General features: G+C 38.2%; 1 protein-coding gene across 2 annotated transcripts in view; it reads left to right on the top strand.

Annotated features, from left to right (window-relative positions):
- The window catches only part of RARB (retinoic acid receptor beta), a 713,488-nt gene that overhangs the window by 705 nt on the left and 687,345 nt on the right, over nt 1–25,438 (top strand). The gene's annotated exons all lie outside the window — the stretch shown is intronic.

Raw genomic sequence — 25,438 nt, 5'->3', positions numbered from 1 at the left:
TGCTGTGGGAGTCAGGTGGTAAGCGTCAGGGAGAAAGGCTTGCCTTCTCGTCTAGGATCTGGCACGTACTGGCAGTGAGACTCTGGAATAGTCACCTGACGGTGTGCACCTGCTTTGGTAGGAGTTTCCCCTTAAAGGGCTCCTTAAACCACTTCAGCACAAGTCTAGCCAAAAAAAAAATTAATTAATTAAATTAAAAAAGCAGATTCCTTCAGGGCACTAAATAACCTCTGCGCTTACATTCTTACCCCTCTCGCTATTTTGACTAAGACCCTGCCCCTCTCCAGGTCCCAGTTTCCTTCCGGCTTGGGAGTGATAACTTTTAAGGTCCCTTCAGCTTTGAAGCTCATCAGCTCTCTCCTGTGGCCCCCTCTCCCTCCCCAGCGTTTATGGCTCATTCCCTACCAAGATGTGGCTCTGGTCCGGTCGAGAGAGAAGTTTGGCCGAGATCTCCCGAGTTAGCATTGAGAGCGAACGAGAGATGCAGGACCAAGGGCGCCGGGGACTGTGTGTCCCTGCTTCCGCAGCCCTGAGCATCCCTCGGGCCTCTGGGAACCTTAGTCCCAGGCTCCGGATGTCTGTGCGCGCCTCTGGCTGCGGGTAGGGATGGGTGCGTTGAGGCTGCATGCTGTCCATGGATACGTTGCTCTCTCGGCGACAAGAGCAGAGGAGTTTGGTGGTCATTTTCAGGAGTCTTGGAGGGCAGCCCTCTCCCTCCTCTCTCTCCCCTCCCCAGTGAGGCTTGGAAAGTGGTGGTGGGAGCTTACAAACAAAAGAAGGGCAGGTTCTGGAGGGAGCTCTGGTCTAGTCATATTTGGTGGATGAGTGGATCAAGGCTCAGAAGGCAGGCAGGGAAAGTACCCAGGGTGCCATTGTGACTGAGATATCAGTGAGCAGGTAAGAAAAGGGAGGATAGAAAGGTGTGGGGGGAGGGACTTTGGGAAAGTGGACGGGGAGATTCTAAGGAAAAAGAGAGAAAAAGAACCGAGATCCACAGAGGGAAGGGGACGGGGAGAGGGGAGGAGAGAGAGGGGGAGAATGGGAGACAAGGGAGGGAGAATGGAGGACAAGATGGGTAGAAAGATGGAGTGAATGAGGAGAAAGAAGGGAAGGGGGGTTAGAGACAGGGGAGAGAGGACAAGAGAAAAAGGGGAGGGGAGAGAAGGAGGAGGTAAAAGGGAGAGAAGAGAGGAGACAGGAGATGGGGAGAGAGGAAAAGAGGGAGGAAGGAAGGGAGAGAGGGAGAAAAGGAGGAAAAAAGGAAGGGAGGAAGGGAGGGAGAAAGGAGGAAAAGATGGGTAGAGAGATGGGGTGAGTGAGGAGAAAGGAACGAAGGAGGGCTAGAGATAGGGGAGAGAGGATAAGGGAGAAAGGGGAGGGGAGAGAAGGCAGGGAAAAGGGGGGAAGAGGTAAACGGGAGAGAAGAGAGGAGACGGGAGATGGGGAGAGAGGAAAAGAGGGAAGAAGGGAGGGAGAGATGAAGGGGGAGAGGGAGAGAAGGAGGAAAAAAGGAAGGGAGAAAGAAAGGGAGAGAGAGAGAGAGAGAGAGAGAGAGAGAGAGAGAGAGAGAGAGAGAGAGAGAGAGAGAGAGAGAGAGAGAGAGAGAGAGAGAGAGAGAGAGAGGTGGAGGAAGAGTATCACAAAAGCATTCTGCCTGGTTGGTTGTAGAAGTGCAAGCTACTTTGTAAAAGCTGTTACTATTAAAACAGCAGCAGCCACTGGGAGGAGAATCTTCAAAGAGCAAGAACATGGTTTTTTGGTCCAAGGAGTTTTGGAAGGATGCTGTGTGGTCCAGGGAGTTTCTTCCAGGTGTATTGCAGGTTTCAGATCATCTCATCTCACACGCCCATCTTGCCTGGGCCCACCCCCGCCAAACTTTTGGCCATGGAGACAGAAGTAAAACTCACACCCACCCAAACAAAAATGAGTGAGAATGAAGTTTAAATGAAGCTTTAAACAGGAGTAAATGGGTTGTGTAACTGCTGAATGTTGCTAAGTATTGTCAAGGCTATAAAATAACCAGACAAAAATAAAGAGAAAAAAAAAATAATTGTAACGAGGGAATGAAGGCTTTACAAGAACTTCAGTAATGAACACATAACAATTGATGGTATGATGCAGTAATTATTTTCGTATTTACGCCATTAACGATTGTAATTTAACGTTAATGTCTTGGTATTTTATTCCTTCTCATTTGCAGACAAAAGCACATCTGAGACATCATCAGGGAGTAATTTGGTAATATAAAGTCATGAATAGAAAACACTAAACTATGCTCAGAACTCTGACAACATGAAGCGCAAAGCAAAATAACCTCATTTGCTGTTTATTATCTGTCTTTATAATTCTGTTTACCGTCGTTTGCATAAATGAATAGCTAAATTGTATATACCACTTGCCTTTTTGGAGGAAAAAACGGTTTGATGCTTACAAATCTGTTGGAGAGAAAGGGGTAAAAAAAAACAAAAACAAAAAAAAAAACAACTCAAATCCTAGTAGGTAATACTTACATTAGGCATAAGAAGATACATAAACTTTGTGGAATAGAACACTTGTGCAAATAATCAGAATGCAAATTCAATCTCCTTTAGGCAGCCTTATCTTATCTTCTCTCATTCTCACATAGTTTCTTTAAAAATATAGATTAGAGAATGGGCAGCCATCCCACTCACTAATTTATTGGAGAGAAGGTTAGAAAGGAGCTCTTTTCTTTTCCATTTTCTCTTTTTAAAAATTCAACCCAAACCAACAACAACAATGAAGCCACTTCAAATTCCAAACTTTATTTATCAAGAAAAGGAAGTTCTATCTACATGAAAGCATGTATCTGATTTATTTAGTGGGAAGGCAGAGGAAAAGAGGCATAGGGATCAGGGGTTGTCTAAAGTTATTAAGGAGAAATTCTCCAAAATTAACAGAGTTGATGAAGAGCTATATATGTTGCTTTGATTCAAAGGGGGAAAAATTCCAAGAAGAATTTTAATAATTCATGGCTTATGAACAATAATAAACATCAGAACAAAATATTTTAATTTAATACACAGTGCTTTGGCTTTAAAATTATGTCTCAGGATTCAAATACAACATAACATTACCCAGACAGCAGATTATTTGCACAGAAATCAAGAACTTCAATTATTTGGAGGTTTTCAATTGTTTCTTTCATACCCCACAGACAAAGCATCGATTATTATGTGAATACAGTTTTCTATAAATGTGTTAGTATCATGAAGGTCCAGAGAAATCCATAGGATGTTAATAGACAACACCTGAAGATAATGCTACTTTCACTACCACATTCATTTACAGCAATAAAGACACAAATGATATACATAGAGGACACGCTATTTGGAAGGCATGGCAAATATGTTCCCAAGAAAGCCTGTGGTCAAATAGGAAAAGAATTTTCACTTACTTAATGGTCATGAAATATTAGTAAATTAAATCTATAGAATTTCTATAGTCAAAGACATTTTGAATATAGGAAAATCCCATATCTGGTCTGAAAAACAAATCTCAGAACTTTTAGACTGCAGAAGTTCTTAAAGCCTTTTGTTGAATTTGCCTCCATAGACTCTCAGAAAAGGGCTCATAAAAATGTTACTCAATAGGATGCCTTCCAATTTAAATTTTACTCTTACCACAGGGATGGGGCCTAGAATCTGAAATCATGTGGCCATTAAAAAAAAAAAAAAACTATTGCTAAAATGGAAGAACTAGCTTAGATGCTCTATGTATTGGAAACTTATCAATACAGTTTCCCCCTTCTAAACAGGTTACCATGTTAAAGTAATGAGAGAAAATGATGTTGACATATTTGTAAATCTTCAATTAGTGATATCTTATCTTCATTTTGGCCTATAGCTAATCGAAGAACTATTAACCTTTTTTGTATTACAGTCAAAGTGAAGCATATAGATTCTTTCCCAGCAAATAAAATAAAAAAAAAGGATTACAAAGGAAACGAATTATATGTACATATATTTATATATTTGTATATCTATCTATACACACATATACACACACACACACACACAAGTTCATGTTAAGAACCCCTAAGAAAAACATACAGGCAGATAGTCAAAATAGACATTAAATCACTGGCATTTATATAGGCTTAAAGTTTGCAAATAAGGATCAATGTATTTGATCCTCATAATAGCCTTGAAAGCTAGATGCTATTAATGTCTCCATTATACAGATAAGGAAACTGAGGCCCATAGAAGCTAAGGCCACATAAGTATCTGAGGGAGGATTTGAACTCTTATTTTCCTGACTCCCAAGTTCTAGGCTCTATTTACTGTCCTATCTAGTTCTGGGTGATTATTATTATCAAATGCATATATAGTTCTAGAGGAAGGTGAAACAGGTGGGCAGGGGAATAAACCAAATGTGTCATCATGTGTATGTGTGTGTGAATAAACAAGAAATATAATTATTGTTTTTAAATTGATAAAGGACAAAAGAAAGAAATAATGTTCTGATAGCTATTATTTTAGTAACAAGAATAAAAACAATAGCCAGTGGCACTTACATATTGCTGTAAGATTTACAAAATGCTAAACAGACATCTCATTTCATCCACATAGTAGTAAGCCTTTTGGAGTACTGTATTTCAAGTTTCATTGTTTTTACTTTGTAAATGAACAAGTAGAGACCCTACAATTAAGTGACTTGTGGCAAGTAACATGGTAATATGTGTGTGTGTATATGTATATATGACATATACATATATGTATATATGATGAAACTGATTTTGTATATGAGTTACCATCATCACTTTAAGAACAAAATGACATTTGCTTTTCCAAATGGCTAACTTTTATCTGTTCTTTGAAATGAGTTCCATTTGCTTTAAAACAGGGACCCAGTAAATCAACAAAAGGCACAGTTAGAAGTTATTCTCTTGAAGAAATATGCTAATTGTCTTCCATATTGGAACAACAGATTCTGGGACATAGGGCTGTCACATTTGCCAAATTAAGAATACTATGTCTGGTTTTAGTTCCAGAAAAAATAAAAGAGATTAAGTAGAACCACTAAAAAAGTCAATTCAAATAATCATTATTCTTCAACAGCTTAGTTTGTTTTTTTGCCAGGAAAGTTCATTTAATTACAATGTAGTCATATAGAAACAACATTTTTAAGCACTCAGATGGCTGGTATGGAATATGGTCAGGGTGGCTTAGACATTGTTGTGAATCAGTGCAAAATTAAAGGCAAAGTATATGGGTGAGGTGAAATTTTGATTAGGGGAGACAAGTTCACCCAAGGTTATTTTTGTTTTCTGATCATTCCTCTCTTCCATCTGTAGCTGGTTTTGGGACTTGAACCATAGGCAGCTCACTATAGTTGTGAATGCAGGTCCATTTGTATATTTACTTGGTTATGGGGACTTTGCGATTTTTGTGTAACTATGTCAACAAAACCCAAGAGATGTCTAAGTGAGGTCATTGGAATTCAAAAGTCCCCCAAAGTAGGAATTCATCTTTCAAGATGTAGGAATCTCTTTTTAAATCTTCCATTTGAAAATCTAAAGCTACATAGTAAGAATTCAGTTCTTGATCTATTTCATATGGAGCCCCAGATGCTCAGTGGTCATTGAGTCCAACTGGTATTTGCCCATAAATAACAATTTCCCTCTACAAATATCCCTGACAAATAGTAGTCTAGATCCTGCTTGAAGACTTCCTGTGAAGTGGACCCTAGTGACCCCTGCGGCCCTTTGTAAGGAAGTTTTGTTTTTTTTTTTTTTTTTTTTTTTTTTTGTTATGTCAAATTTAAATCTGTCTTCTCTTTGCTTCCACCCTTGGCTCTTCTTGGTTAAAGCATAATGAGTCCAGTCCTTCTTCCAAATGATGGCCTTCAGATATTTAAGGAGACGTCATCTCCTCTTCCCCTAAGATCCCAAATCTTCTTTTTGGCTAAATATTCCCAGTCACTTCCTTTGATATTCTTTTGTCCTCTCATCATCCTACTGACCTTCTTTTAAATATCTTTATCTTAATTTGTGGTTCCTCTCCAATATTGTGGCCTAGCTAAGGCAGGATATGGTGGAAAAATTCTCTCCCTTACCATATACTCAATCAGTATTGTGTAATGTTTAATTAATTAATATAATAATAATATAATTATTATAATTGTGTTATAACTGATTATAAAAATAATACAAGATTAATGTTTCCAATGTATTTATAGCTATAAAACTGTACCTTGACTTTGAGTTTAAGCTAATAACGGGACAAAAGCAAGATATCCTTGATGCTGCATATGAAAATGTAGGATCAAAAGGAAATCTAGCAAAGAAAAGATGAAAATACACTGAGTGGCCAGGAACTGTGCTGAATGGGAAACAATTTATTCATTTTTTGAAATCACTTTCCAAGTTTATCAAATACTTGCCCATTGACCAATGATCTCATCTCAACTAGGAAGATCACCATCTCACTGAGTTGTTGTGACATTTTTTGACAAATATTTATTAAATGCCTCCAGGGTGACAAACAAAAAGGAGATTCCCTGTTGGCAACGTTTCTATTAGTTAAATGAGGTAATGTGTGCACTTTGTAAACCAGGATGCTTAATAAATGTCTGGCTCTGTTGCTAACCATGTAGATAAGTCCTTGAGCTTCAGCTTCCTCAATTTTAGAATAATTCCGTCTCACCAATTAGCTTCTGAGATCCCTTCTAGCCATAAGGCTATGCTGCAATGATGGTGGTGGGTGGTAGTAGTGATGATTCATTCATTCTGCTCATGTTTACCAATATTACCAAATATTACCAAAAATAATATTTACTTTGGCCACTTACATATACATTCCAGTTTTCTTTCCAAAGATTCAGTAGATATTTCATGGCCATGTTTTCTTTCCTCTTCCCACCAAAGGCACTACCATCCACCAAAGGTCACCAGGTTCGTTACTTATATCATCATCCATTCTTCACTCTCACTTATTCCAAATCTAGCCTCAGAAACTTAGCTGTGTAATTTGGGCAAGTCACTTACCTCCTTTGTGCCTTTGTTTCCCCATCTTTAAAATGGAAATAATAGTAACTATCTCCCAGGGATGATAGAGAATAAATGAGATACTATGTATAAAGTTCTATAGAAATGCTAGCTTACATATGTGTGTGTTTGTCTGAATAAATATATAGATATATATGTGAACCAAAATTTAAATTCATTTCAATTCAATAAAGACTTATCAAGGGGCAGCTAGGTGGTGCAGTGGACAGAGCACCAATTTGAATTCAGGAGGACCCGAGTTCAAATCTGGTCTCAGACACTTAACACTTCCTAGCTGTGTGACCCTGGGCAAGTCACTTAACCCCAGCCTCAGTGGAGGGGGGAAGATTTATCAAGAATTTAATATATTCTAAGTACTGTGCTAAATGTTAGGGACCCAAAAAAAGGTGAAAGATAGGCCCTGTCCTCAAAGACTTTAAAATCTAATCAGGGATACTACCTGCTTATAAATACATACAAGGCAAACTATATGAAATAACTGAAAATAGCTAGTGCTCTGGGATTAAGAGAGCTTAGGGAAGCTTCCCAGAGAAAGAAGGATTTTAGCTGCTACTTAAAAGAATCCAGGGAGATCAGTAGTTGGAATGAGGAGGAAGAGTGTTCCTGGCATGGGGGACAGCCAGAGAGTGGAGAGATGAAGGGTCTTGTTGAGGGACCAGCCAGGGGACCAGTTTCCCTGGATGGCAGAGCATGTGTTGGGACCTGAGGGGCAAGAAGACTAGAAAGGTAGGAGGGGGCCAGGACGGCCAAATAAGGCATTTTTCATTGCTCCTGGAGGTAATGAGGAGCTATTAGAGTTCAAAGTGCAGGAGGTTACATGATCTTTAGGAAAAGCCCTTTAGGGGCAAATGGAGGCTGAATTGGAGTGGAGAGAGACTCGGAGCGGTTCTGCCTAAGTAAGCAAGGTGAGGGTCCACCTGAGGGGCAACAGGGTCAAAGGAGAGAAAGGGGAGTAATTGAGCCATATTGTAGAGGTGAATCAAAAGGGACATTGGATGTGGGGGATGGGGTGAAAGCCAGTGGGAAGTCCAAGGTGTGAGCCCAAGGGAACAGGAGGATAGGATGCCCTCTACAATAATTTGTGCACATTCACACACATATGCATTTGTTGTTGAGTCATTTTCAGTTGTGTCCGACTCTTTGTGACTCCCATATGGGATTTTCTTGGCAAAGATACTAGAGTAGTTTGCCATTTTCCTCTTTGGCCCATTTTATAGATGGGGAAACTGAGGCAAACATGGTATGTGACATCCCCAGGATCATACAACTAGTGTCTGAGTCCAGATTTGAACTCAGGAAGGTGAGGGCCCAAATTCTGTCTGTTGTGCTGCCTCTCTGCCCCACATGTATGCACCCGTGTATGTGTGTGTGTGTGTGAGTATATACACATATACATAGATATGTTCACATGTTCAGTGGCCATGTTTTCCTAACTCTGTCTGTCCAGTTTCTTGTTACTTCTTAGGCCTTGCATCCTAGTTCTAGCCCCTATCACCTCTTGCCCAGATCATTGTAGTTAGGTCCCCTTTTCTAACATCTTCCCCTCCTAAGCCATCTTCCCATGGGTGACAAAATGATATTCATAAAGCTTTGCTCTGACTCTGTTCTGGACCTGCTCAGCAGGTTCTGGGCACTGCCTGCTTTCTTTTGGATCAAATAACAAAGCCCTGTACTATATCAATCCCTTTACTACAACCCATCGGCTCTCCCAGTTACCACCCCAAAATGGCGTTTTTACCCATTATTCATAGAACATAGAGCTTTCTACAATTCCAACAAGCCAGCCTTCTCAGTGCTTATCACATCTCATTTCTTCACATCACTGAAGAGGCTGCAGCTCTTCCTCATGTTTGGAATGTACTGGATTTTTACTTCCCTAATTTAGAATCCCTAGATTGCTCTAGAACTCAGGTCACATGGTACCTCTTATATGAAGCCTTTCCTGATTTTGCCCAGCTTCTAGGCTTCCCTTTCCTAAACGACCATGTCTTTACCTTGCATATATTTTATATCCACACATATATGGGTTGTTTCCTTTCAGGCTTCTTGGGAAGAGAACCGTTTCATTATTTTATTTTAGTCTTGTTGGTAAATACTTAAGTGCTTATTATGTGCCAGGCGCTGAGGCCACAAATATAATATATAATGAAAACAAGGTCTGCCCCAAAGGAACTTACGTCCGGAAGGTTCTCCATAGTCCCTGGAACATTGTAAATGCTTATTGATGGATTGATTTTAAATATCGGATCTTAGGACTCCAATAGGCTAAACTCTCTTTCCTATGCGGATGTGCATGAAGGTATTGCTCCAGTGCCCTGTGATTTATGAAGAGAAGGAAGACCCAAGAATCGTTGCATTTTTTTCTCCCATGAATTTCCTCTTCTGCCTTAAAAGAGGCTTGGTGACTAGAGCAATGGGTATGGAGTCAGGAAGACCCAAGTCTGACTACCTCCTGAAACACTGGCTGTGTAACTCTCGCCAAGATATTTAATCTTTTAGCCTCAGTTTCCCTATCTGTGAAATCTGGATGATAACATCTCTTTCATAGGGTTATAGTGATACTTAAATAGATTACATATGTAAAAGCACATTCATTCCAAGCCTTAAAGTGATATATAAATACTTTCTGTTATTATTAATATGATTAATAATTTCCATAATCTTTTAGCCTCAATTTCCCTATCTGTGAAATCTGGATGATAACAACATCTCTTTCATAGGGTTATAGTGAGGCTAAAATAGATTACATATGTAAAAGCACATTTATTCCAAGCCTTAAAGTGATATATACTTTCTGTTATTATTAATATAGTTAATAATTTCCATTATCTTTTAGCCTCAGTTTCCTTGTCTATAAAATCTGGATGATAATAACGTCTCTTTCATAGGGTTATAGTGAGACTAAAATAGATTACATGTGTAAAAGCACATTCCAAGCCTTAAAGTGGCATATAAACACTTTCTGTTGTTATTAACATGATTAATAATCTCCATAATCATGATAAATCCATTCCAGGTAAAAGCCACAGGCTCTCCTTCCATCCTTGTGGTAATTGCCTACCTATGATCAAAGAACTGACGTCCCTTTTCTCTGTGCGGGGGGTACCCAACATATGGTGTGGATAAAAATGGGGACGAGGAGCATCCATTCCATCTGTCTCTGCTTCGGCCGTCCCATTGTCTCAGGCTCGCTTCCTCTGCCACTTAACCTCACCTCAAGGACCCCAGGAGATTGCTCTGGGTCTGGGCTGGGAGGGCATATGGTTCCCTGGGAAGGAGGGGCCAGATGGCAAGGAGAGGCTGTGGGGGGACGGAGTCCAGTTGGCAGCTGGCAGAAGTTTTGGCTGAGGCATGAACCCGGTGAGGGGTGAGGTGGGGTAGGAGAGGTGGGGACCTGATCAGGAGGCTAATGAGTGCCTGGGAGGGAGCCTGGTGCTTGGAATCAAATCCAAATCCTGTTCCAGACCTTTGATCGCTGGGCAATCTTGGACAAGATGCTGATTGTCTCTGAAACTCAGTTTTCTCATCTGTAAAATGGGACTAATATCTTTCTTAGAGGGTTGCTAGTCATTTCAGTTGTCTGATTCTTTGAGACCCTCTTTGGGCTTCTCTTGTCAAAGATATTGCAAAGATAGCAAATTTCCTTCTCCAGTTCATGTTATAGCTGAGAAAAATGAAGTAAATGGCTTGTGACTTGTCCAGAGTCACATAGTAAATATCTGAGGGTAGATTTGAATTCAGTTCTTCCTGAGCTTTCTATCTACTATGACCTTAGTTTCGTGAAGGTCAAATGAGCTTATGTGTATAAAACTATGAGGTTGATGAGTTTCTTGTATTCAGTCCTCCACAGCCAAACTATCTTGGAATGTGAGAGAGGACCAGTGAAAGATCTTGGGAGAATTGATATCAAATATCGCCACTGAGACTAACATCATGAGCATCTTGAAAGCATGGACTGTTATATTCTATTTTTTGTTGTTGTTGTTATTATAGCTTTTTATTTACAAGATATATTCACGGGTAATTTTTCAGCATTGAACTTTGCAAAATATTCCAACTTTTCCCCTCCTCCCCGCCATCCCCTCCCCCAGATGGCAGGTAGTCCAATACATGCTAAATATGTTAGTCATATTTTATTTTTGTAAGCCTAGCATGTTGTATGGTGTCTGGTACACAGTAGGTGCTTAATAAATGCTTGTTTATTATTGTTAACGATAGTCACTTAACCTCTCTGAACTCATCTGTAAAATAGGAACAAAGATAGTTCCCATTCTCCAGGATTGTTGTAAGGCACCACAAAGTGCTTTCTAGGCCACAAAGCCCAATACCAGAGTGAATTGTCTTCTGCATTTTAAAATTTGTTTATGTGTGTGGATAATAGTTCTGCATTCATAACTTCCTTATAATTTTTTGAGTCTTTTATTGGTTAAATTATGTTTCCATGGTTTTTCACTTATCTATTGGTACATAATCTTTTGCTGTGTATTCCATCTGCTCTTCCCCAGGAAAATATAATGATTTCAGCTTTTTTGTATCACTGTTAACATTATTATTGTTACTCTTAAGTTTGGTAGTTATTATTTATTATGTGTCTTATTTATTATGATAAGCATTCTTTTTGTTTTTGCGAGTTGTAGCAACTTTGCAGGAAACAATTTATAAAAATTGAAGAGAAATTAACAGATAAATTAATAAATGTTTCCCGAGGTGTGAATTCTGATAGCTTCATGCCATATGGGCTCTAGCTGGTTGAGGATTTTGCAGCTTCTTTTAAGCAGGTTTTGCAATACATTCTTAGCACATTGGAGAAAAAAGCTAAGCAAGGAAAAAATCATCTTCAGGGAAGCAACTTTGCTATCATTCTAGATGTTTCCCAGAGTGATTTTTAATTCATACATAGACACACTTCTTCAGCTGTAATTGAAGAAAGAACAGTCTCAACCCCAAGAATTCTTTTGGATTATTCACTGAGAGGCAGCGTAGCCTGGAACTGGAGGGAACGAGGCAGATGGGGATTCAGATCACAGCTTTGAAAACTTCTACATAGGAGAACTTGGGCAAATTCCTTAACTTCTTTGAGCCTCAGTTTCCTTATCTAGAAAATGGAGTCAATGGTGCTTGTACTTTTTTTTTTTTAAGCTTATTAAGTTATTTCTAATTTTTCTGCAGTGGCTGCTGTCAGTCTCCAAATCTTTATTGTCCATCTACTTTGTGCCTAACAATGTGATGAGAGTAAGGATTCTTTTTTAAAAAGTATTTTATTTAGCCCTAGTTATAAACAAAATGACGTTTTACAATTGTTTTTAAAATTTTGAGTTCTCTTCTCTCCAAAACTCCCTCTCCTAATTAAGACCTATGTGAAGTTGTGTAGAGCATTTCCATAAAATTCATGGTATAACAGAAAACATAGATCTGCCTTCACCCCCCAAAATCCTCAAGAATAAAAGAAAGAAAATTTAAAAAAAACCTTTGCTTCAGTCTGTATTCAGACACAACCAGTTCTTTCTGTGGATATGAGTAGCATTTTTCATCATAAGTCTTTCAGAGTGCTTTTGGATCATTGCATTACTGAAAATAGCAAAGTCATTTACAGCTGATCATCCCACAACTTTGCTATTATTGTGTATAAATTCATTTCACTTTTCTTGAGCTCATGGAGGACTCTCTAGATTTTTATGATAGCATCATGCTCATCATTTATTATAAAAAATATTCCTTTTTAAAAAATATTATTTTTTGTTAATTTTATAATTAAAATTTTTTGACAGTACATATGCATGGGTAATTTTTTTTACAACATTATCCCTTGTACTCACTTCTGTTCCGAATTTTCCCTTTCCTCCCTCTACCCCCTCCCTTAGATGACAGGCAATCCCATATGTGTTACATGTGTTACAGTATATCCTAGATACAATATATGTGTGCAAAACCAAATTTCTTGTCCAATTCTTTAATATAGAAGCTACTAAATCTTATGTTATTCTGACTGTGGCTTCACTATACTTGTATTGTTTCTTTCTGTATGCTTGCAATATTTTCTCTTTGACCTGAGAGTTCTGGAATGTGGCTATACTATTCCTGGGAGTTTTCTTCTTGGGATCGCTTTCAGGAGATGATAGCTGGATCCTTTCAATTTCTATTTTATGCTCTGGTTCTAGCATATCAGGACAGTTTTGCTTGATGGTTCCTTGAAAGATGCCCAGGCCCTTTTTTGATTATGACTTTCAGGTAGATCAGTAATTTTTAAATTACCTCTTCTGGGTCTATTTTCCAGGTCAGTTGTTTTTCCATTGATATATTTCACTTTTTTCTATTATTTTTTTTCATTTTGCTTTATTATATCTTTATTTCTCATAGTCATTAGCTTCTATTTGCTCAGTCTAATTTTTAAGAAATGATTTCCCTCAGTGAGCTTTTGTACATCCTTTCGAATTTGTCCAATTTTGCTTTTATTGACACATTCTTTTCATTAACTTTTTGGTTTTTCTTTTACATCACTCTCATTTCTCTTCCCAATTCTTACTTGATTTTCAAAGTCCCTTTTGAGTTTTTCCATAATCTGAGACAAATTCTTATTTTTCTTGGAAGCTTTCTGTGTAGGAGTTTTGCCTTTTTCATGTTGCGAGTGTGTATTTGATCTTCCTTGCTACCATAGTAACTTTCTATGGTCAGAATCTTTTCCTGTTGCTTACTCATTTCCATAGCCTATTACCTAGCTTTTAACTCTCTGTTAAAGAAATGTTTTATTTCCAGAATGGAGGGTACAATGTCCCAAGCTTCAGGGATTTTGTACAGCAGTTTTCCTATTAGGGACAGTACTGGAGTCAGCGCTACTCCTCAGATCTGAGCAGCAACAACAGTCCTGCCTCAGTGCCAGCAGCTGAAAACTTTCTCTGACCCACTGTCCAGGCCTTGCCTGTGGGCAGAGAAGGGCCCTAGGGCTGTCACATGAGCTCTGCTGCCTCACTGTTGGTTCTGTGGCTCCTAAAGCCAGCCTTGGGTTGGGCCCACCTCACAGAATGCCGACCCTTGAGGTTCTGTGGCTTCTGTGGGCTTAGGGGTTGGGAGTCACTGCCCTTCCTGGCTCTGTGGGTCCCAAGGCCCTTCTGCCCACCTTTCAAGTTGTCCCCCTCCATCTCTGTGAGTTCTGATGCTCTGCTATGTTTGATCAGTGTTTGGAGAGGTCAGGGAGAGAACTCTATCATCTTGGCTCTGCTTCCAAGAGCAAGGATTCTTCAGCAAAGGAGAGAAAAGGCCATGCCATGTCACAATGCAGGGGGTAGGAGTTAGTGTGGCCTGGGGAAACAACAAAATTAAAAAGGTGTTAAAAAGAAATGTGGAGGTGCTTTATGAATTCTTACAACATACATCACAAATGGCCATCCTACCTTTTGTGCTAGGGAATACACAAAGGATAACCTAATTGTTAGAACAGTATTTCAACATGTGTGTAACATGCATTGGTCTACCTGCCAGCTAGGGGAGAGAGAGTCGGGAGAAGGAGGGGAAATATGGAACAAAAGGTTATGCAAGGGAAATTACCTATGCATATGCTTTGTAAATATGCTTTTTAATAATAAAAAAAACAACAATTGTTAGAAGTTTCCCCTTTTCCAGAACCAAAATTGAGCTCCCCATAATTTTCATGCATTGGTCCTAGCTCTACAGAATGCATTTTGAATGCTGTATTGAAACCATTTAATTTTTTCAGATGGTGATCAGATAACATTCAAGAGTTCTTCCTTTTTGAACACATCATCTCCCATTCTTTCCATGATTCCTCATATACCATCCATGATCCAGTGTCTCTGGGCTCTTTGCTATTCTTGAAGATGACATTTCACCTCTTAGCTCCTCACATTTCACTGACCATGCACCATGCTGAGAATCTTTGTGTCCTCCTTTTCTCTTTCTGGCTTCCCTGACTTCCTCAATATTCAATTAACTTTCTATCTTCTTCAAGAAGCTTTTCTTAGTCCTCTTTAATTATGGTTCCTGCCCTCTGAGACTGCTCTAATTTATTCTGTCTACAGTTTGTTTGTACGTAGTTGTTTGCCCTACATGTTATGATGTAATCAATATTAATACTAATAATAATTAATAATAATACAATCAATATTAATAACAGTACAATCAATATTAGTGATACTGCAATTAACATTATTAATAACAATTTTTACAATATAATATGTTGATATGATATAATTTATTCTAATATCAGCTTCTTGAGGACAGGGGCTGATTTTTGCCTTCCTTTGTGACCTCAGATGTAACAGTACCTGGCACAGAGTAAATCCATTGACTTGACATGGTTTCCACTTCTCTCTGTACTCTCCAACCTGTCAGTATCTTTCCACAATGAGGTATCCAGAACTGCACATATTTATAGGACTCTCCTGTGGGCCATCACTCTTCTCCCCACTTTCTTCATGAGTCAGTGAACCTTCCTGGGCCCCAGGTGCTCCACCGGGAATACAGGGGTCTGGACTAGTTGATCTCCACGGCTCTTTTAGAGCCTTAAAATTTTTATGATTCTATTAGTGGAGAATTCTATTAGCAAAGACCACATACATTTCCACAAAGGATATCTGAAACTGAACCCTACCATTTCACAAGAACTTGAAGGATGTGGAGAATGTAAAATCCCCCGCTATTTATTGTGTTGATTATAAAAAAGCATTAGATTTGATGGAGCAAGAGCTTTCTTACAGACCCTTTGCCAACCAAGTGACTCCAAACCACTTATCAAAGTCATTGCAGATTTCTTGAATGATATAAGACGAAAAATGGCTTAGGTCAACAGCTCTCTGATCATAAATACCGGGTGACACACAGACCAGGGACTGCAGACCTGCCAATCACTGCAGTGGGAACGGTCCAGCGTGCCAGGCTGCAGAAGGGTCCCCATTGTGAGATGACATCAGACACCTAGAATGTCATGGAGCTTCGTGGAATTCACCTGGAACTCCTTGGTGTTTGGTGTGCCTCCATCCGGGGTCATCTCCAGTCGTTCTGATCCGTATCTGGTCAGGGGACCCCAATGGCTCGGAGCAGAAAGTGAGGCTGGGACCTTGCACGGCCCTTCTTCCCTTCAATCCTCTTCATGTGCATGTGACAGCATCTCCTCCATGATGTCTCTGAGAAGGAAGGACAAACAACAGCAACCATATGAAAGACCAAGTGAGGAACGACTCACCCCAAATACAATTTACATTGAAACCTTGTTGTTCCATCATTCTTGAGGGGGTGGATTTCTTGGCAATGTCAAATGTCAAAAATTGATATAATTTTTAAATCAGTGGGAATGATATTTTAAAAAATGCATTAATATCACCGACTAAGAACTGTGGGACCTTTCCATTGATTTGCAACAAAAACTTTCCTTATGTGCTCTCTCTCCCCATAGGATGTTCTCCTTGAGGGAGCAGACATTGTTATACTTTTTTATTAAAAAAAGTAACTTATGCAGGGTATCTAGGTGGCAAGTGGATACAGCACCAGCTCTAAAGTCAGGAGGACCGGAGTTCAAATCTGACCTCAGATACATAACACTTCCTAGCTGTGTGACCCTGGACAACTCACTTAACTCTTATTGCCTCAGTAATAATAATAATAATTTATGGAATAATGCAAGCATTTCCTTAATATAATATAATAAAAAAGATGATTGTACATGAAATTGCAAATGTATTATATACAACTTGTTATTCCTCTAAAACATATGTTAGAATAGCAAGTGAATTTCTTAGCATAGTGCTTCCACAAAGTATCTGTGCTTTAAAGTTCTGATCTGTGTCCTGGCCAGAAGAGGAACCCGGGGAGAGGACATCCTGGGCCCTTGTGGGACGTTAGTAGTGTAGGGATCAGATAGTAGCAATGGTGTGAGGTAGAGTGGAAGGTTATGGCCAAGTAACATTGCATTGAATATCAGAGGTGAATCTTGGGCTGGGCCCTCAGGTGAGACAATTTGTAATGCTATGGTAAACAGAAAACCTTAGCATTAGAGCAAAGAGCAATTAAAGATAAATCTGACCACTTATCAGTCAATCAATAAGCACCAATTAAGTACCTCCTACTGGAAGGAAACATTCCCTATACTGGGCCTGAGGAAAGGGCTGCAAAAATGAAGTCACCTTTTCCCTCAAGGACCAAATTGTCTCTTGGGGGAGATGATATGTTCCTATGTGCAAAAATACAAAATAAGTACAAGGCCACATAGTGGAGGGACAGCAGGAACGACTATCTGAACTGACTGTTGTAGGAAACCAGCCAAACAATCATAAAATCAGATTCATTAGAAATGTCAAGAAAATGGTTAGGTTGAATTTTTTCATCCATATTGCTGTCATAGACCCCGACATGAATACTTTTCTGTTTGGTGCTGGGCTGTAGGTAGATTTGAGAGTTAAGGGGGTAGAATTAAGGCTATAAGATCACTGGTTAGGGATGAAGTAAAGGAGCTTCTTGAATAGGTACAAATTGGATCCTGTCAGGCAGTCAGCAAGCTTTTATTAAGCACAGCTGGGGGACACAGTGGTTAGAATGCTAGACCTGAAGCCAGGAAGAATATGTAAAGTATAAGAGGTCGGTCTTCAGACGAACCCTCAGGTGAAGCGATTTGTAATTTTATGGTAAGCATACAGACGGTTCTGAATTAAGAAGTTCTAGCATCATCTTCGTAAGTTCAAATCCAGTTTCAGATACTACCTTTGAAGTCCCTTCTGATTTTCTAATTCTGTAATTCAAAATTACCTGTCGTATATTGAGCCCCAAATTTGGTTGTGTGTAAAGTTTGAGTTTTCCTAGAATTATCTATCCTGCACCAAATTGTGCTCATTTCTGTACCACGTCCACTTATGACCACTTTCCTTGAGCAAACATGCAAAACTACATCCAGCAGGCTTTAGGGCCTGGGTAGTAATTGTGGGGGTGGTACCTGGAAAGTTGGAACTATTTTTAAATGTTTATTTGAAAGAAAAATATAGCAATAGACTTTGTTATGAAAGACCACAACTGAATTGCTTTGGTAATATGCTCTACATTTCATTTTAAAGCCATATTAAATGTTTCACTTAAACAATGACAACTGTAGTGTTCATTCTGATAATTTAATATAAGGGGAAAAACCCTTTAATCTTGAGCAGCTGGCTTGTTTCTTGCTTCCATTGTCAATAGATTTAATATTAAGGCTAAAATACATTTCGTTGAAGCATTTTGATTAAAGATGTTGGGTGAGTATGAGTTTGATGCTAATTTTTTATATTTTCCTATTGTGTGTGTGTAAAGAATATAGTGACTTAATTTTACCTGTGTAGAAACATCGGTGATTAATTACAGAGTCTGACTAATGAAGAAGGCAAGGGGTAACTGCAGATGAAACATTTGGAGCTTTTTGGTAACTGCATTCACTGGGGTCATTGGTGACAGATGGGTGTGATGACTTCCACCTCTGGGAAAACATTTGCTAGCCAAGCCTGGCCAGATGATCTGAAAATCCTATTGATCAGCCAGCTATAAACCTTTAAAGTGGTGGATTCATATAATAAAGCCACCACAGATAGAGTGGATTGGTTTTCTTCCTACTATAAACACCCATAGTATAAATAAGTAGATTATTTAATTTTATAAGGAAAAGCCTTGTAGAAGTAAGATCAACCATATACAGGCACACCATGCAAGAAAATTACACTATGAAGGAAAATACTGAGTTCCAGATTTTGGGTTTCCATTTTCCAGACCCTTTAAAGGATACTGATTTAACTGATTGCAGGATAATGATATTATTTTCCTAATCTTCAAGGTAAATAAAGGAAATAGTACTGCCATGGCAGGTATAAGTATATAGTATGATATAATTTTGTTTTCATTTGAAAAAAAAAGTTTTCTCTGAGTTGTAACCAGGATGGAAGTGATGGGCTTTTTGTCAGTTATGCTATTTGCTTTCAATAGTATAGAAGCAAATTAGTCTCTAGTAAGTGAGAATAAATAGTTCAAAAAGGAAGCTACTTTCTTCTTCCCTATCACTAGGTAAAAACACTTCCCAGTCCTGCTTTCATTTTCTGCTGACCCTCCGAACAACAGTGATCTTTTTGGGTCTCATAGGCCTTATATTTTCCTCACCTTAGATCAAATGAATTAAATGTGAGCTTCTTGGCTCCTATTCCAGGCAGAAAGTCAACAAGTCAGCAATAGAAATTTTGATTGAGTGCTTGTTATGGTAAGCACTGCGCTAAATTCTAGGAATTCAAATACAGGAAGAAATAAAGACAATTCCTGAACTCAGAGAGCTTACATTCTCATAGGGTGAAGACAGAACTTAAAAGGAAGATGAAGAATTGAAGGCAAGAAAGAAAGTACCTGGGTCATAGTGAAGAAAATCTGGAAAGGTAGGAAGACAAAGCTGGCCCGGATTGCTTTGAGTTACATTTTGGTCCAGATTTATAGCATACTATGAGATCATTTTCTGCCACGTTAGAAAGAATTTGGATAGAGAATTTGCATGGTCCAGGCAGAAATAGGTAGGAAGTGTGTTTCATTGATTAGAAACCCCCCTGTTACTTTGAATAGGTAAATGAAGCTTGTGTGTGTGTGTGTGTGTGTGTGTGTGTGTGTGTGTGTGTGTGTGTGTGTTTTGTATAGAACAGGATTGTTCCAAAGCAAATTATGGCTTGGAGGAACTTTTTAATTCATCTAATTATAGCCCTGGGCAAGTCCTTAGAGATCACATAGCTCCAAGCTTCTTTTTTTTCCATCCGGTGAGGAAGATGCTCTGTAGGGCCACACAGAGAATAGAGTCTACCTTTGACTCCAAATTCACTACCCTTTGTCCCGTGCCAAATTATAACACTTTATGTTATCAGTGGGGAAATTGAAGTCTCATGTTGAACAAAGATTCCACAGACAATTATTCTAGCACAAGGATGAGAATTCAGGCCTCCAGCCTCCCAGATTGTGATAAGGAACTCATTTTCTCCTGGGTGGGATGGGTCAGCCTCACAGAGAGCTCAAAAGTATTGAAGAACAATCTGAGGCAATCAGTTATTTTGTTTTACTTCATAGTATTATATTTTTAAAAATTATATGTAAAGATAACTTCCAACTTATTTTTATTTTTTATAAGATTTTGAGTTCCAAATTTTTCTTCTTCCCTCCCTTTGCCTCTCCCCAAAACAGCAATCTCATAGGTTATACATGGACAGCCATGTTAACAAATTTCTTTAATAGTCGTGTTGTAGAAGAAGAATCAGAACAAAAGGGAAAGACCATGAGAAAGATAAAAAAAATAAGCCAAAATAGTATTCTTTGATTAGTATTCAGTTTCCATAGTTCCTTCTCTAGATGTGGATGGGATTTTCCATCACAAGCCTTTTGGAATTGTCTTAGATCACTGTATTGTTGAGAAGAACTCAGTTTGTCATAGCTAATCACTGCATAACTTTGCTGTTAAGGACAAAGTTCTTCTGGTTCTGTTTACTTCTCTTACATTAGTCCATATAAGTCCTTCCAGATTTTCCTAAAGTCCACCTGCTCATCATTTTTTATGGAATAATAATATTCCATTACGTTCAGGTACCACTACTTCGGTCATTCCCTAAGTGATGGGCATCCCCTCAGTTTCAGTTCTTTCTCACCACACAAAAAGCTGCAGTAAATGTTTTTGTACTTTTCCCTTTCTCATGATCTCTTTGGGGTTCCCACCTACTAGTGGTATTGTTGGAACAAAGTGTACACACAGTTTTATAGCCCTTTGGACTTAGTTTCAAATTGTTCTCCAGAATGGTTGGATAATTTCACAACTCTATCAACTGTGCATAAGTGTCCCAGTTTTCTCACGTTTCCTCCAATATTTATTACTTTCTTTTTCTGTCATATTGGCCTCTTGGATAGGTGTTGAGCTGGATGAGTTAGTTTAATTTGCATTTTTCTAATCAGGGTTTTGGAGCATTTTTTTCATATGACTACAGATAGCTTTGATTTCTTCTTCTGAGAACTACTTTTTATATCATTTGACCATTTATCAATTAAAGAATGACTTGCTTTCTTATAAATTTGACTCAATTCTCTATTTATTTTAAAAATGAGGCTTTTATCAGAAACCTTGACTATAAAAATTATTTCCCATCTTTCTGTTTCCCTTCTAATTGTGGCTGCATTGGTTTTATTTGTGCAAAAATGTTTTTATTTAATGTAATCAAAATCATTCATTTTTGTATTTTATAGTTCTCTCTTTTTCCTGTTTGTCATAAATTCCTCCCTTCTCCAAAGATCTGACAGGTAAACTATCCCTTGATCTCCTAATTTGCTTATGGTTTCACCCTTTATTTCAAAATCATTAAACCATTTCAACCTTATCTTAGTATAGGATGTGAAATACAGTATATACTTATTTTATGACATAATATTTTCCAGTTTTCCCAAGAATTTTTCTCAAACAGTAAATTCTTATCCCAGAAGCTTGACTTTTTGGGTTTAATCAAACAGATTACTGCTGTATTTACTGCTGCATCTTGTGTACCTCTATTCATTGATCCACCTCTCGATCTCTTATCCAGTGTGAAATAGTTTTGATGATTGGTATTTTAGGTCTGGTACAACTAATCCATCTTTGTACTTTTTTCATTAATTCCCTTGATATTCTTGACCTTTTGTTTTTCCAGATGAATTTTGTCATTTTTTTCTAGCTCTTTAAAATAACTTTTTTTGGCAGTTTGATTGGTATAGCACTAAATAAATAGATTAGTTTAGGCAGAATTGTAATTTTATTATATTAGCTAAATGTACTTATGAGCTGTTGATATTTTTCCACTTGTTTAGATCTGACATTATTTGTGTGAAAAGTATTTAGTAATTGTGTTTGTATAGTTCTCGGTTTGTCCTGGAAGGTAGGCTCCCAAATTTTTTGTTGTCTACAGTTATTTAAAATGGAATTTCTCTCAGTGTTTTGCTGCTGGACTTTGTTGATAATATGGAGAAATGCTAATGAATCATGTGGGTTTATATCCTTCAACTGTGATAAGTTGTTAGTTGTTTCAAGTAGTATTTTAGTTGATTCTTTAGGATTGCTAAGTATACCATCAAATCATCTGCAAAGAGAGATAGTTTTGTTTTCTCATTGTGTATTCTAATTCCTTCAATTTCTTTTTCTTTTTTTATTGTTAAAGATAAAATTTTCAATACAATATTGAATAATAGTGATGATGATGTCATCTTTGTTTCACTCTGGGACTTATTGGAGTGCTTCTAAATTATTCCATTACATATAAATTCATCAGTTCTGTTTAGAAGGATTATAATTTCTCAAAACAAAAAAGCCCGATTTCTTTCTGTGCATTTTGAGAAATTGGAGGAAGCCTTTTCCACACAAAGGCTTGGTTCCTGTTCCCTGTGACTTGGTAGGAGGAACCTTTGGATGGCACTGCTATTGGGACAGCATTCAAAATGGTGGCCCCACATGGGAAGCTGAGGGTGAAGAGTATCCAAGGATTTGGGGTGCAGTGAAGTGCTGGATCTGAAGTTAGGAAGACCACAATTCAAATCCTACCTCAGAATTTACAAGCTGTGTGACCCCGAGCAAGTCACCTCAGTTTCCTCATGGTTCAGTATTGAGATCAATATGAAACAGGTTTCCGTCAAAGGATCTTATTGTGCTGGTGGATGTACACCGCCAATCTTGTTCTTCTGTTTCCAGTTTAAAAGACATATAATCGCTCTCTAATGAGTTCACAAATTAAATTAAAAGGCCTCAGTTTCTGGCTGTCCTATTTAAACACTGAAGAAAAACACACAACTGCTAATGTTGCCTTAAGGCTGAAGGTTCACTGCTTTGTAATTATTCCTGCCAAGTAAGGGACATTCCCTCCAGCCAACACTCACTGGAAGTACAAGAGAGCTGAGGTCAGCTTAGCCCTACACCATCCCTTTATTAAGCACCTGGTCCATGCCAGACCCTCGACTGGGCTTTGACCCTGACTTTTGCCTAGCTGTGTGAGCCTTGGGGCAAATAGTATACAATACTCACCCTTCCCCCAATGTGGTTGTGTTGAAAGCACTTTGTAAATCTTGAAGATACAGAAACATTTACTGCTATTATTACTGGATGGTTTTATTGACCATATATTGGAGTCTTCTTTTTCATCTCATCTAGGTCTTCAGAGAAACATAAATATTCCTTTTTCCCATTCTTATCTTGGACTTTAGTCCAATATTTACTGAATAATTGTTACTGAATTAAATGGTTTCATGGGAATATATATTTTTTTTCTATTTTATTGAAGGCAGGCCCTCTACAATTCCTATATATGAATTCAAAAGACAACATACATTCAAATAATTGGCCCAGTCTAGCCAGCCCCAAAATTTATATTTGATCAGCATCTTATGGTTGAGTCCAGGCATATTATGTATCAGCTACTGTACATGTCTCTGTGCTACCAGCCAACTGGGCTGCATCTTTATGATAGTGGAATCCATTTACTGTAAGCATCCTCCTATCACACCTTTGCATCTGGCAGAGGGCCCTTCTCTGAAATAGGATCTTCTAGAGGAAATGGTGAAGTTCAATTCAATTCAGGAAATATTTATTAAACATTTACTCTGTAGGAGACATTATGCAGTGGACTTGGAATTCAGAGATAGAAATGAGAGACGCTCCCTGTCTTCTAGGAGTGTACGTTCTATTGGAGAGAATCCCAATGGTGGTGGGATTCTTTTAATTTTCCCTATGAAATTCCGTCTACAAAGTTAAATCAGAATAGATTAAAATTGTTACCTAATAATAAAATTATTATTAATAAAATAATAAAATTCAAAAATTCCTGCATCCAGTCCAATTTCTTTTACCATCTTGTCCACATATTTCATAAAATAATATGTAACTAGAGTTTACTATGGTGTTTTACAGTTTGTACATCACTTTGCCAGTATCTCATTTTATCCTCACAATAAGCCTATTATTACTCCCACTTTACAGATGAAGAAACCGAGGCAAGCAGAGGTTATAACTTGCTTAATAACATGTCCAGTCTAAGACTGGATTTGAACTGGAGTCTTCTTGACACCAGGCCCAGTGCATTATCCACTATAGCGCCACCTAGCTTTTCTCTCCCCCCCACCTTAATGAGCGTCTAGTCTAATAAGTGGAATTTAATATAATAAGACCAATTTATAAATGGGAGATAAGGGGTATCACACTTATTTCCAGGCTTTTAAAAAATCATTTTCCTACTTTCTCCTTTTTTTTTTTTTGGTTGGGGATACAGTCCATTTTATTTGGGGGGGGGGGGCTCTAATGATACATCTAGAGTTTACCATGTCCGTTTGCCCTATTCTCAATAGTGCAAGATTCCTGAGACAAACCCGACTATAGGCAAAGAGATGAGAAGGCTTGAGAGATTCCCCAGATTGAAGGCCGTAATAGAAAACATGAAAATAACTGAATTGATAATCCTCCAGGATATGTTTATTTTTAATGTTTTATTGGTGAAGAGCTTCTTTTTAAATGGAAATCAGGAAGAGAAGTGTTAGGCCTTTACTATTTAGAACTGAGAAGAATCTTAGAGGCCTCTATTCCAGCTTCATCATTTTGCAGCTGAGGAAACTGAGGTGCATAATATTGGGGCAGTAAAAAGAGTCAGAACCTGGTCTTGGGACTTCATATCTAGCATAATGCATCTTCAAAAAGCAAATTATATGAAGACCATTTGTTAGTGATAATAGAAAGCTGTAACTGAATGACTAAAAAATTAAATTACTTTACCTTTTTGGTCTTTTTAAGTCCAATCTTGGAAAAATAAAGGCTGATTGCATTGCAAATTTCTGAGGACTATTTTACTTTCCTAGCAATGGCTTAGCACTCTGCCTGTCATCTTGGGGAAGAAGGATTGGTTAGGTGGAGTGATCCTGTTAGCCAAAAACCACTTGAATGCTAATCTTATAATGATGGAATATTTCTTAAACTGTTTCTATTCCTCTTCATAAGAATTTAGTGTGCAGAGTTTCTAAAGTAATGGGTCTCCTGAGAAATAGCAGATGCTCTTTCTAGGTTCAATTGCCCTGAGTTTCTGAATATTCTATATACCCATTTCCAGTAGGGTTTTCCTTATCTGTCAGGATTCTAAAGTGCTTTTCTTCTCAAGAACCCAGAGCAATTTGTTTCTCTTTATTTTTAAAAGTAAAATTGATTCAAATGAAACAATAAAAATAAATCTTTAACTATGAATCTCAATAAATCGTAGATGCTTGGCTCCCAGTGAAACATCCTCATGCTCCCTTGAGATGCCTCTGCCCCACTGGAGCACCTCATAATGGCAGACTGTTCATCCTTGTTATCCGTCTTCTCTCTCTTCAGGTACTGCCTAAATCTATTAGCTTTTAGGCCCGATATCTGTTCATCCCTTTGTCAGCTTATTGCCT

The sequence above is a fragment of the Sminthopsis crassicaudata genome, chromosome 5, assembly GCF_048593235.1.
Source record: "Sminthopsis crassicaudata isolate SCR6 chromosome 5, ASM4859323v1, whole genome shotgun sequence".
NCBI lineage: Eukaryota > Metazoa > Chordata > Mammalia > Dasyuromorphia > Dasyuridae > Sminthopsis > Sminthopsis crassicaudata.
The sequence above is the reverse complement of the archived record's forward strand: the minus strand, read 5'-3'. Positions and strand labels throughout refer to the sequence as shown.